At 42.2% G+C, this 14,867-nt stretch overlaps 1 protein-coding gene across 1 annotated transcript in view; it reads right to left on the minus strand.

Moving 5' to 3' along the window:
* Sema5a (semaphorin 5A) overlaps positions 1-14,867 on the minus strand; it is a 446,744-nt gene that overhangs the window by 323,511 nt on the left and 108,366 nt on the right. The gene's annotated exons all lie outside the window — the stretch shown is intronic.

A 14,867-nucleotide genomic window follows, 5' to 3' on the forward strand; every position in this document is an offset into this window, starting at 1 on the left:
GCACACCGGCAGCGGCTGACCAGAACATAAAGCTGTTCCCCTGATCAGCCCTGAACAATTGCAAGGGCACTCCTTATAAGCCTGAAAACCGCAAAAGGGATGTTCAGCCAATGCAAGCCAGCCAGGTTACAGAAGTGGGACAGTACAGTCAAGCGGAGGGAAGCCTAACCAATCACAGTTAGCCCAGTCACCCCAGTTACAGAAACAGAGCCCCGTTACCCTAGTTACAGAAACAATGCCCCATTAGGTAGTTCCGTATTCTTAAAGGTTTCTATAGCAAAAGGAAAAGAACATCTTGCCCCAGTCATGACTCTTCTACTTGGCATGGTTGTTTTACAGGATGAAGTCATAAAACAAAATGGAGTCACATCTGTTCCTACTATCAGAGTTTCATATTTTCTGCTTATAGATCTCAGTATTTCCCTTCTAGTTCTGTATAACATATATAATGAGTCACTGCAAACTTCAGCCACCTGACAGAGCTCGGGAACACTATGATCTATTCCTCCTATCCCTGCATTTGGGCACCTGTCATCTGGCCCTGGCTATCTCACTATCCCCTACCCTAACTACCCTCTAATCATCATTTTTGTACTCTCTTCCTAGAGATGGAGTTTTCTAAGGTCCACATATGACTCAGAACAAGCAGTGTCCATCTTTCTGTGCCTGGCTAATGGCACTAAACCTGAAGTTCTTTAGTCACATCCATGTTGCCACAAATGACAGGATTTCATTCTTCCTTATGGTGAATAATATTCCATTGTGTATTTTACTATATTTTCTTGACCCATTCGTCTGCCAATGAACACCTCAACTGATTCCGCACCTTGACTGTTGTGAGTAGCGTGGAAACAGCCACGAGTGTGGAGGCATCTCTTTGATGAGCTGACTACATCCTGAGGAGAGAGATGGTGACATAATACAGTGATCATATTTTTGGCTTTGGAGGAAACTCCACATGGTTCTCCATAACGGCTGTACTAACTTACATTCCCATTAACAGTACACATCCTAGCCAGCAGTTACTTTTACTCTTTGATGATGCCCATTCTGACCAGAGTGAAGTGATAAAATCGTGATTTTGAGTTCCCTGATGATTCATGATGCTAAGCACTTTTTCTACACACACATGTCAGCCATTTCTGTGTCATCTTTTGAGAAATGTGTACTCAGGTCATTGCTCCATTTTCAGACAGATTATTTGTGGGGGTTGGTGTCATGGAGTTTTTTTTTAGTTCCTTAAATTAATCAGTTGTCCAATGAATGCTAAGTAAATGCACTTTCCCACTTGATAGGATGTCTCTTCCTTCTGTCAACTGTTTCCTTCCCTCTGCACAAGCCCCTGGTTTGACATATCCCCTTTGTCTACTTTGCTTTGGGTACTTTTGCTTTGGGGGTCTTATCCAAAACATCACTGCTTACACCAATGTCTTAGTGTTTCACCCATATTTCCTTCTAGTAGTTTCAGTTTCAGATCTTACATTTATATCTTTAATTCATGTTGAGTTGATTTTTGCAACTGGGGAGAGACATCATCTGGTTTCCTTTTTTCTGCATATAGACACCCAATATTTCCAGCAAAGTGCATTGAAGAAGCTGTTGATCACTGGGTGCTTTGGTCAGTTTTTTCACTGTTGTGACTAAGGACCTGACAAGAACAACTTTAGAGTAGGAAAAGTTTATTTAAGGGCTCATAGTTTCAGAGGTCTCAGTCTATAGACAGCTAGATCCATTCCTCAGGGATCAAGGTGGGGCTAAACATCATGTTGAAAGAGTGTAGTGGAGGGAAGCAGCTCACATGATCATCAGGAAGCAGAGAGAGAGACTCCACTTGCCAGATACAAAGACACACCCCAAAGCCACACCCCCAATGACCCCCTCCTGCAGCCACACCCCACCTGCCTTCAGTTTCACTCAGTCAATCCCATCAGGAAATTAATTTACTGATTGGGTTACATCTTTCTTCTGAGCTTTGGGGAGAGTCCTCACATCCAAACCATAATACTTGGCCTTACAGATTATGCATGTTCTTTCCCCAATGCCTTTAGTATGGATTCTGAAAGTTGACGAGCCCTTACTTCTCATTATAAAGGCCTCTATTCTGCAGTAAAATACATCTGCCTCAGGGAATCTGAGCGGACAGTGCCAACCCTTATTTTCACTATGAGAAATGCGAGCCTTCAATTTCTTTACATTGATAGGCCAAATGCACTCCTCTTTGATAGAAAATCAAAATTCTACGCCACTGATAAAACTGTGGTGACACAGCTTCATAGGATTGATTCCCTTACAAAAAGGTGTTAACAATGCAAGTGAGGTTAACTGAAATCCTTGCAAAAAATCAAACACTGAGTGGCTCTCTGTCCTACATTACTAAGTGCTGCATTCTATTAACAGTGTGTCACAGAGCCGCTGACCCATCACAGCACAAATGTTCAGAGATTCACTGAGTCAATGAGTTATAGCTGCTGCCACAGCTGATACCAGAACAGGAGCTGTATTGACGACAATCCTCAAGGGGCCTCTCCAACTCGGACACGTTCACTTCAAGGTCCCTTGGGGGGGGGGGGAAATATCATTATAGCAATATAAAAGCAGTGTGCATAACAAAAGAGAAGGGGAAACTTCTAATGTCAGAAAATAGCCATTTGGTAACAAGGAAAATTGGGAACATCATTAAAGCTCGCGTCTTACCTCATCCAGCGCCTCCCAAGACTCAATTGGAAGAGACTGCTCTTGAGAACAGTAGGGGCATGAACTGCAGATTAGCCGAGAAAAGCAAGATAAATGCTGAAAGGAACTCATATCAAATACTTCATTGGACAAGTCTGATCTCATTTCCTATAACAAGAATGACATTTTATGTCACAACAGTGGAGGATTTTGCTCCTCAGATGTTGAATGAAATCTCTCAAGAGGAGAATTACCTTTGGGACTTCATGCCATTTTAAAGATCAGTCCTGAGGGATCACAGCGCTGCTCTATCACATGAAACATAATCAAGAGCGTTCCCACAGACGTCAGCACCCCACTTCAGCATTCCACACCCCAGTCCCCCTCTTCCTAAGCTCTCTCCTAGGTCAGGGTCAATACGGCAATGACCTCCAAATATGGACCTCTGATCATTCCCCGGTACCCCAGGCTCACATGGACGACGGCACACCCTTTCTCTATTTAGATGAGAAATGAAAATGCTCATGGCCCTGAGAGAATTTTTGTATTTTATCTCCCCAAATCTCTAATTCCCCAAAGCTTCAGAGTCTTAGTACCTGGTTCACCATCCGTTCATTTGCTCAAATCCCAAACTGCACTTCACCCTTCATTTCTTCTCCCGTTTTTCCACACTAGTGCCACAGACTCTGCCTCAAAAACTATTGAATCCACTTTCCTCCATCCTCAACAGTGTGCCTTATCCAGTCACCTGTGAAAGGCTTCTAGCCCAAGAGTGACCAGGAAAGGGCCAGCAAATCTTGTGTCACTACTGCTTTCCCAGAGACTTGCCAAAGCCCTTCAAAAGCACTGAAGTTTCACGCCTGAGTCAAAGCCCTCTGCAATCTAGCGCTTGCCTCTCTCTGGTCCCAGTTCATACCACTGTGTCCTTCCTCGGTCCCCAAAGGCTGTTCCCTAAGGTGATCCAAAGTTGCCTCCTGTTCACTGTCACACAATTCCCTCTAAATTCTTTGTGTGATACTCACCGAGGTGTGAGACTTTTTTATTTTCTGTGAATATAGTTATTGTTACGGTCCAATCCTTCATGGAACTATGTTCCATGATGGCCAGGAGTCTCTCTGTGCTGAGTACCAGCATAGCTCCCATGCCTAAAACAGACCCTCCCTTTCTGTGCATTTTCAAGGAAAGTGTTTCGTGGTCTACACAATAATGGAAACACGGTTTCCTGGCAGGCATCAACTGGGATGCCCGCCAGTCCTCGGTGACCCCCACATACAGGAAGGGATGGGCCAGAGGCACTGTTCGCTTACACAGATGTTTGTCCATGAGGGATTTTTGTTTGAGATCAACCACCAATCATGTGTTTTCTACAAGAAAAATTACACAATGAAACATTAAGGGTGAGTTCCAACCCTCAAAATATTTGCTAGCTCAATGAAATAAAACCAAGATTCCACTTGGAGAAACCTAGAGCTGGTTTATTTTGCAATAATGTTTAAATAGGTGGATTTAATGGTTTCTAATTCTTTTCCAAAATATCTTCCCACCGGAATTCCCTTGAGAGCCTTTGAAAAATAAAAGGAGTGAAATACATGCTGGTTTAAGGAGTCGTATGTTATCCCTGAGCTCAACCCTCCTGGTGACCTTGGAGTAACATTGGTGAGTTTCTTAACCTGACCCACTTTGGTTGATTCATCTATAAACTCAATTCTATTAGGATTAGCTCTGTGAGATTGTTGGGAAGATGAAGAAATGTTTGTAGAATAGTTAGTTATGACAATACCTGGGATACAGAGAGTGCTCAAATAATATGAAACACTATTATAAATGATGGTGAAGTTATTGTCAATACTTTATAAAATGTTCCAAATTATGAAATCTTGGAAAATTCTTGTTAACTTTGTATCATCATTGCTACATTACAAAAGCCTAGAGTGACTTCCACTGGTGAATTTATTCAAATTCTCCTTTGGAACGAAACATGGGTGATGGCTGCAATCAGGTGAAGATGGCCCAGGAGAATCTACAGGCTGTTTTCCACAAGTGGGGAACTGGCATGGGTTTCAAAACAAAGAAGGATACCCCCAAACAACAACATCTTTGCAAACCATGCATGTTTGATTAGTAATATTAACTTAAGGTGTGTCAGACTGCTAAGGAATTGCCCCAGAAAACAATTCCTTGTACATACTCCTCCATAAAGACAGAGCTATCCAAGATAATAAGAGTGAAAGTTAGAACACCCCTTACAAACTAACACTATAATTACAAAACTGACTCAGCTGTCATAATGCACCTTTTTATTGCTGCTATTATGTTCCAGAAGGAACTTCTGAGACCTTATGTACATTTTTTAGAGCTAAATCCTGTAGAAAGTTATGGAAAAAAAATGAAATCAATCCAGAAATATGGCAGCAGAGTGACAAAGTTTATTGTACCAAACTGAGCTTAGAAAGAGAGAATTCAAAAAGAACGGAAGAGGAGGGAGGGAGGGAGGGAAGGAAGGGAAGGAAGGAGGGAGGGAGGGAGAGAAACATGGTGTTACTTGGGACAGCTACATACATATAGATATTTAACTGCAATCTAGTTATCCGTCCACTGACCCAGCTGGGCTTGTCGCGTCGCACCTGCAACAGGGCAGATCCTCTGACATATCAAGGCTGTTTCCTGGACATGAACTACATGTCCGATAACTACTCTGCAAGCAATACAGCTTCAGGGCTCTGATCCTGCCGGTCCTGCTGTGTGCTGTGCTATTTTTATGTTTAATAAGATGTACTCCTTGAAGATGATACTAATGAAATTCCACTGTGATGATAACCGTTGTCCACGTGTTCAACTTGGGAAATGTCAAATGCCAGGAAGGAACTGACATCTGATCCTATAGTACAGGGGAGGAGCACTTGGGATTTGGCTCACGTGTATCTTATATCTCGCCTTCCATTTCAGTCCTCTTGAAAACCCATAGGCAAACATTAAGGATCATCAAACTTTGGAAGGATCACACAGATTCTGTCTTTGGTACCCTGGGAATAATGGTCACTGATGTTGGAAAACAGTAAATACTATCCAGAAGAGCAGAAAAGTGAGTGACTCCCACTGAACAATCATGGACAGTCTGTAATAGCCACAGCAAATCTAAGTCTTAAATTGTTTTAAAATCATGTCGTAAAGACCTTAAATCAAACTTAGCACAACCAGAAGACTAGACGGGCACGTTTTCACCCAATCATAAGGACCATTAGAGAAGTTGTATTTTATGAAATTTCATTCCAAATCACTTCATTGAATAATATTTCTATATTCGGTGCTTATTATGTGCCAGAGCAGTGAGGAGATGATGCGTAATCAAGCCGACCTTGCCATCTGAGGAATGAGGACATACATACGTGAACACTGCAGTTAATCCAACTATAAATTCCCACTGTATACACACACGCACACGTGTGAGACACAGAGCTGATGCAACTTGATCTGGTCAAGGAGAGGCAAGGGAAAGCTGGCTGGAAGAAGAGGACAAAAGCTGAGAGTTGGAAAACCAGCAAGTATCCACCTGCTGGGCGACAGGGGAGATCATACCAAGTGTGATAAACTTTGGGGTAAAAATAAGAACCTGCAGGCAGGTTTATAGGTTCCCAGCTCTGTGCCCAAATTGAAAATTAGAGCTTTACTCACCCCCTTTGGAAAATTCCCAAAAACTCATCCATGATACATTCATCAATCTACCAATTCACGTATTACAAACGATAATTATCAACACTCCATCATATCTTATGTAGGCCCTTCTCTACACGTATGGATAAGCCAAAAGTGACCAAAATTTGCAAAAATCCATGCACCATGGAAAGCAGTATAGAGACTCCTCAGAAAACTTGGAATAAAATCACCATTTGACCCAGTTATCCCACTCCTTGGTATTATATGCAACACTTAAAATCAGCATACTACAGTGACACAAAAAAATCAGTGTTTATAGCAGCTCAATTCACAATAGTTAAGCTATGGAACCAACCTAGATGCCCTTCAACAGATAAGTGGATTAAGAAAACATGGTATGTATACAAAATGGAATATCACTCAGTCAAAAAGAAGAATGAAATTATGGCATTTGCAGGTAAATGGGTGGGACTGCTGAGTAAAATAAGCCAATTCCCTCAAAAAAACAAAGGCCAAATGTTTTCTCTGATTTGTTATTCTCTCTGCTTTATTAATGCTAACACACAACAAGGGGAGGGAGAGGAAAAAGACACTTTCAGTGTACTAGACAAAGGGGAATGAGGAGTGGGGGTGGGAGTGGGAAAGATAGTGGAATATATCAAATATTATTATTACCTAACATGCATATATGATTACCCAACTGGTGTAATTCTAATTATGTACAACCAGAAAAATGAGAAGATATACTCCATTCATGTATGATGTGTCAAAATGCATTCTACTGTCATGTGTAACTAATTAGAACAAATTTGAAAATCCCTATACCAGCAGAATATACATTGAAAGGAGAGCAGAAATCAGACAAAATAAACAAGCATAAGATCATGTGTCAGGTGGTGTGACGTTCTTTGAGAAAAAGCAATAAAGCAGAGAAGGAAAACAGATATTAGGAGAATGGTCCCAATATTAACAGTGTGTTCAGGACTATCTCCTGATGAGGTCATGGCTGAGTAAACCTGAATGCAAAAGAAAGGATTCTTGGAGGTATTCAAGTACATATTAATTTGAGACCTAAATAAGCTATCCAGATTGCAAGACCAAATAGGCAGTTAAATATACAATTTTGAAGCTTAAGAAATAGGTCCCGGCCAGAGATGCACATGTGGGAGTAGTCAGTACGTAGATGCTACTAAAGACACAAGATCAGGAGAGATCCCCAAATCGTGAGGATGGTGGGAAAAGATACAGTGTCCTGCACTGAGCCACCACATGTCCAGTGGGTGGACAGCAGGGAGAGGAGTAGTGGAGGCTAAGACAGAATGGCCAGGGATATTAGGGTCAGAACAGGGAAATGCAGTGTCCTAAAATCAGAAGGACAAAGTGCTTCACAGAGCCAGGGGTGGTGGCACACACCTGTCATCCCAGCCACCTGGGAGACTGAGGCTGAAGGATCACAAACTAGAAATCAGCGTCGGCAACTTAGTGAGACCCTACCGTAAAATAAATAAATAAATAAAGAGCGGGGGATAGGGCTCAGTGGGAAAGTGCCTCTGGGTTCAATCCCCAATACCAGAAAGTTAATACACCAAATAAATAAGCCATTGAGGAGGTGAGAAGCACGGATGGAGCAGTCACTGCTGATGGGTAAGTCTGAGGGAATGACCTCCACCACCACACCTAGCAACTGGGCAGCGACCGTGACCTGATGAGGGGTCCCGAGGAAAGGACTGGGGTCAGCATGGAACCAGAGGAAGTGGAGAGACAGGAGCGGAGGACATCATGGAGGACACCAAAGGTAGGCGAGGCCTTGGACAGAGCTTTTCTATAAAGAGAAGAAAAGTGTAGCTCCAGGGGGTGTCAGGGGTCCACGGGTCTGTTTTTTCTTAAGGTGGTAGTTGTTTCCATTCTTATTGGAAAAATACAGCAGAAAGGGGAAAGTGAAAACTACTAGACAAGAAAGAAAAGGAAGACTGCTCGTGTACTGTAGGACCAAGGGGAGGGGATGCAGCTTGGCCCAGCTCAGGTCATGGGCCCCGGCTGGAATGAATCAGAGAGGACACCATGGGGTGTGCTGATTGGCTAGCTTGGCAGGTGTCTCACCTTCCCACCACACCTGTAGAAAGGAAATTTCTGACGATGGAAGGAGAAGAAAAGTTCTCAGTCATCTCAGGGCAGTCGCTCCAATCTGTGTTCTGAAGAAAACCTCTGAGCTGCAGTGCCTGTCCCTGAGCCACCACTCATTCCTCAGTGTGGCTTCTAAGAGCCCTTCACTGTTCCCAGTCTGTTATATGAAAATACAGTGGGATTGGCTTCCCAGAATTTCCTGGCCATCTTTCCAATCTTTGCTCTTTCTGCTTTGGTTTAACCAACAGAAGTCTGTTTTGGAAGCAAAAGTAAATGAAGCAAGGTAACTCTGATCCTCTGTGTCCTGGGAGTCTAAATGGGACACAAACATATGCCACATGAAAAGCTCCAGTGGATAAAGCATGAACTAATCAGATCTGCAGCCCTGCAGCTGGGAGACCTCTCCAATACTCGGATGTGCAGACAGTGCAGGAAAACCCTCTAGTCCTCTGAAATCCCAAGATCCAAACACAGGGTCAGTTTTAGGCCGTTGGGAACATTCTGCCAAAACGGATCCTACACACAGGAGGCAGGGTCCTTCCATGCACATATAAATCTTCAAATCCAAGCAATTAACCCCACGCACATCTGCCTCTCTAATGGGTGTCTGAGAATAAACAGCTCACGAACTCCCAGCCTGACTTGAGCACAGAACCAATGACAGAAAATGGATTCGGGACATGGCCATACATCTGTGATTCACAAATATTTATAGTAGTCGTAAAGCTGGTGACCTTCAGGACGATAGTATACTTGGCAGATGCTCTCCTAAACAAAAGAAGAAAAAGGCCAAACTCCCAAAGAGAGGAGAAGAGAGGGGGAGGCCAGCGCTCCCACAGTTCCACAAAGCACATTCCAGCGCACTCTAAGGAGAGTAATGGAAGCAGACAGTTCTCCTGCCAGTGAACCTTGGTAACACCCAGTGAAATGCATGTGACAAAGCAGATCACATCTGTATGGACCCTTCCAGATCACCTCGCAGAGATGACCCATCAGGTTGACTAGACAATAGGGCAGGAATAATAAGGGGTCGAGTCCACAGCTTTAGGATTCCTGACATTATTCACAATGACAGGCTAAATCTTTACCCCCAAATGTATCCACTCAGCATGTAAAAACTGGCGATATACATTGTACCAATAACATACCCAGAAATGTATTGCAAATATCACAAAATTCTTGCTGGGGCAGAGACCCTAAAAAAAATATTGCCAGCAACTCTGTGAGCACATTTTTTTTTTTTTTTGTATTCAATCTCTTTGTCTCCAAAACTCAGTCTGGTTTGAAAATATCATTTACCTATTTTACCACGTCTGAATCTATATCCTCTCAATGTCCTTGTTTTGCAGCCAAGAAATGTAAATACCAAAAGAAGTGAAGACTGGGAGCTGTGGTCCATGGCCGCGCTAATGTGCATCTCAGAAATAGAGGTCTGAGTTCAATCTTTTGGAAATTATGAACTTATGGAACCATTTTTGCAAGCACATCATAAATTAATACCGTAGGTTAGTGCTCCAAACTCCTCAAGAGAGAACATCAACCTACCCATCGGAGCTCTGACAGCCTCCGGTGGGTCTTCTTCCTCCACATGAACATCAAAGGCAAACAGCAAGAGTTACCAAAGCATCGTTACAGGGACTTAATGATGTCCAACCTAATGGGTTAAGTTAACATAAGAACTACTAGATAGAATTGTTAAAGTACAGATAAAAGTTGTAGAACATCTCAAGATGCAGAAGTAACCTTGGCCTAATAGAGGAATTCATGAAAGAATTCTCCTTGTCTGGCTGTCCTAGGTCTCTCGTTATAGGATGAAGGTGCAGTTGGAAACTTCCCGATGGTATAAATGCTTTGGTTGCCTAAACATCCACACTAAACTAATATTAGGGATTGACTTTTGATAGCGAGGAAGAAGAGAGGCAGAACAAACCACCGAGGAGAATTTAAAACACAATGTCCACCTTGAAGTAACTATTCCTACATTAAAATGTTGAATATTTTTAATAAGATATAGGCAATTGTTTAGGTTTCTAACCACTGATTGAAATAATTATAATGAAAAATTAATATCATTAAAAGAAACTTCTGTAAGAGAATAAAGTTAATAAGCAAATGAAATAGGAAAAAAATAACAAGAAAGAGTTAGTGTCCTTAAAATCAAGTCCTAAAATCTGTGAGAAAAACATTGGGAATCAATAACTAAAAAGTCTTAAAATATCAGCAAATGAGTCCCCAACACATGCTTATTTTCTGTCTCTATCCTTCTCAGAGTAAAGGCTAATTATCACTTGGAAAAAAAAATAGATCAACCAAACACAATGAGTAAAGAACAAAACATATAAAAGGAATGAATACTGTCAAATTGACAAAATCATTAGTAATGGTACTCAGGGAGAAGAAAGTTTCAACCAAACAAACTCTCTAACATTAGTAAAGTGTAAATCTATAACACTTTTATAAATCCACCTGGCAGTCTTATTAAAACCCTTTGGTTTTGAAGTAGTAAATCAACTGCAGATATTCTGACCTAATGAAATAACTTGCACTCAAAAGAAAGCTTTATGATAATAATTGCTCCTATTTATGAAGCATGTACTTTATGCACCAAATAGCCACTCTTTACAAGAGAAATGATACTCTGACACACAAAGAGCAAAGCGGTAATGTTGGAGCCCGGCATGTAAGGTGTTGACTACCTTACTTTGAATGCTCATGCTAGCAAAAGGGAAGCAGTAAACTATATTACAGTATCTTTGCATGGTGGAATATTATGTAATATTAAAAATGAGGTTTATTTACAATTTGCTATAATATGGGAAAGTGCACATGAAACCACAAGCAAAAAAGCAGCATGCAGAATCCTACGTATAGAATACGCTCCAAAAGGCTCTATTAAAGGCCAGCAGTGGTTGTCTTTAGTGAGCGCAAAAGTGGTGAGTTTGTTCTCCTTCCTTTACATATTTTCCATAAAGAACATTCACTGCATTAAAACATTTATGCTTTTCTTCATATTTTTAACTGCAAAAAAATAGTGAAAATTTTAGATAGTGAACATGCCTGATAAAATGTGAACCCCTTCAACACCAGAGATAATCCCTATTTAAAGTTTGGTGTGTATTAATATATATTCTAGCAGATGTTAGTACATACACGGGCTTATGCATTTAAATTACATGGAGTGTATTTTTTAAGATAAATGGAATTCTATTAAATATATTATTCTGCAATTTGCTTTTTCCAGTTAATAAGATACCATAGATAGCTTTCCATTACTTTTCTAATCAGAATTTTATTTTATATCATTACTATTAATGTGAAGAATACTTTTCTATTATGCATAGAAGAAGTATGTAGGAACCAGCAGCTCTGTGTGGAAAAGGCATATTTCCAACAGTTCTGCTACATTAGGCCACGGGCTGGCTTTAGTTATTTGTTTCTAAGAATGAATGAATGAACGGAAAACGCCCCTGCCTAAACTCTTGAAAGAAAACATAAATTAATTGCTCTTTCACTTTTTCTTTGCCATTTTTTAGATGGTAAAAAGTTACAATAGTCAAATACACCTTGAAGTATAAGAGTATCATTCTGTAAAGAAAAGAATAAGCAAAATACAAAACAAAACAAAAAAATCACACACACACACACACACACACACAGCATTTGATGTATGGAACCAAGAGTGTCTCCAGGTCTTTTCATGATTTATACATGTAAATCTTATTCAAACTTGACTTATAGATATATTTCTTTGTTCTTAATAAAAGAGCAAAACTTGATACAAGAATATTTTGTTAAATATAATTATCAGAAGCTCAAGATAATGGTATTTCTTCTCTACATGTGTAAGTAGCAAGATGCATAAAATGCAAAATAAAAATGTCCCATTTAAACACATTATGAAGACCAAAGTGGGAAATGCCCCCTGAACTTATTTTATAAATGAATTGCACTTTCTAGATTAACAAAACACATGAAGACAATAATGATCATCAGGCCCTAATTGGAGCACAGCTGGTCTAGGAGCCAGTACTCAGGCTGATACACTTGGACCAAACAGACCATGTCGACCAAAGGAACCCCAAGGGCCCTTATTCCCAGGTGTCGGCTCTTGCAGTTTCAGTAGACTTCATTAAATGTTACTCGTGCCTGAATCCCATGCATCTCAAGCTAAACTTTGTTAGGACTTACTAGCCAATGGTACATTTATATTCACTGCAAAACGGGATCTTAGAGCAGCTCAAGGACTGCATAGATCAAAGCTCAACAAACTGCAGCCTGCAGGCCACATCCAGCCTGCACTTATCTCTGCAAACAAAGTTTTGCAGAAGCACAGCCATGCTCATAAACTTACAGGGTGCCAGTGCTTTCCCTCTGCCAGGATGGCAGAGACAACTTGATGCAGGAGAGACCCTGTGGTCTGCAGAGCCAGAAACACTTGCTATCTTAACCTTCTCAGAAAACATCTGCAATTCCTGCTTAGACTATTTGTAAAAGTGGTTGCTTGAACACTTTTCTTTAAGGACCTGAGTAGAAATGGAGAGTGCCTGTCTGTCCTTATTCTAGGCAGGCATTCCTGGGCTGAGAGGCAGCACTGCTAGGGTCAGGAGTCAACGTTCAAATCCCAGCTCTGCCTGATAGTTGGGCTGTTCTCCTCAGTTCTCTGGGCCTCAAAGTCCTCCTCTGTAAAGTGGAATCACCTCCCAGGGCTGTCATGGGAATTGGTCACATCTCACTCCACACGGGGCTGGTACACAGTGAGAACTTACATAACTAACACTCTTCCTATTATGGTGTGACACCGCGCATCCAAAACAAGCCAGGGCAGGCTCTATGTGGTCCCTGACATCCCCCGGGTTCTGTGGTTCTCTGTGGAGGAGATGAGGCCCTCAAATGCCAGATTATGTCCTGATTCAGACACTACAGGAAGCTGAATATAAGTGAGCTGGAGCAAGTCACAAAATGGGAGTCCTCAATCTGTCCCTCTGTGATGTAGGACTAGCAGGACTTTGGTCAGCCTGATGGGTTAAGGAACATGTGGGTTAAGGGGATAAATGGCACAGCCATGCTGACCCCTCACATACTTTCTTTTGAAAAGCAATTTACCTAGGGCCTTTCTGGCCCTTTTCTGGCTTCAGTCAATAGGATGTTACATTCCTCTACAAACAACCTGTTGTCCTTAGGGCTGTTCTCTCAGGGCCAAGGAATGTAAGATTCCTCCTTGCCAATATGAACACAAGTTATCCTGACTTTCATGACCTTTAAACAGACCAAAGATTCCAGGACTCAAGAAAACAGAATAATTAAAAGCAAAGCCTACCGAGTGAGTCTAAATTCGTAAAAATAAGCTGCAGTGAGAACTGTTCAGTGTGGAGCAAAGTCGCTGACACTTGCCTTTAGATCTTCAGCGTATCATCTTAACCTCGTCCTAAGAGAATAGTCCTCCCCACCCCGCTGGGTTCCACTTGGTACCTGTGGGTAAAATCGTGCAGCAGGGATTTAAAAATCGGATGCGTTCCTGCTGTCAGTCAGGAGTTCAGAGGTGGGCCTAGGGTGGGCCTCTCTCAAAACTTTCCTAAAAAAACCCCCCAATAAAACTGGGCCACAAAGGGGACGCCATGTCACTTTCCTCTTTGAGACAGTTCATCTCTCCCTGGAGGGCACTGCCTTTTCTCTTCTCATAAACTTTGCTAGACTTTTACTACAGTTCATGTCTTGCTTGGTATCTTCCTGGGCAAGAACCTAAGAGCTGAGAAACCCAAGCCACTAACGGGCTGGGAACTTCTCGGTGCCTCCAGGCCCAATCCTAAGACTCACATAACCACCTTTAGTACAGACAGGAACAGGAGCACAACTCCCGGAGCTGGGAGTCATCGACGACGCAGAGCAAGACGAGCAGGTACTGGAAAGCAGAATGGGCCTGTCCGCGGTGGGATGGCCATTTAGGAGACAAACAAGTCAGCAACAGAGATGGCTCCTTCAAAAACAGTAGACGCAATGAGACTCCGTGCCTTGCCCTTTCCCCACGGGTTCCTCCCTTACCTCACTACGCCACAAGTCCTCCCATCCCTCCCTCTCTCCTCACTGAAAAGTAGGCACTGGGTGTGGTAGGTAAAGAGGAGAACAGCCCCTGGGAGCTTGGCCATCTGAGCCCCACTTTGGAAGCTGAACAAACAGGACTGGTGGGTGGGTGTCGACTACTGGGACCTGGGGGCTGGTCTCTACACCACCAAGGTCAGAGGAATCAGGCCAATATGAGGGAGACCGACCAGGCGTCAGTGTACAGCAGGGAATTAAGATATGTGACAATGTCTGTACCACAGAATAAACCAGAGCACAGCAGCAACTGCAGCAGAGACAAACCTGCAACCTGGCAGCCAATCCCACGGTGGGCCAGAAGAGGCTTGAAAGTTCTCTGC

This window comes from Urocitellus parryii, chromosome 1 (assembly GCF_045843805.1).
Source record: "Urocitellus parryii isolate mUroPar1 chromosome 1, mUroPar1.hap1, whole genome shotgun sequence".
Taxonomy (NCBI): domain Eukaryota; kingdom Metazoa; phylum Chordata; class Mammalia; order Rodentia; family Sciuridae; genus Urocitellus; species Urocitellus parryii.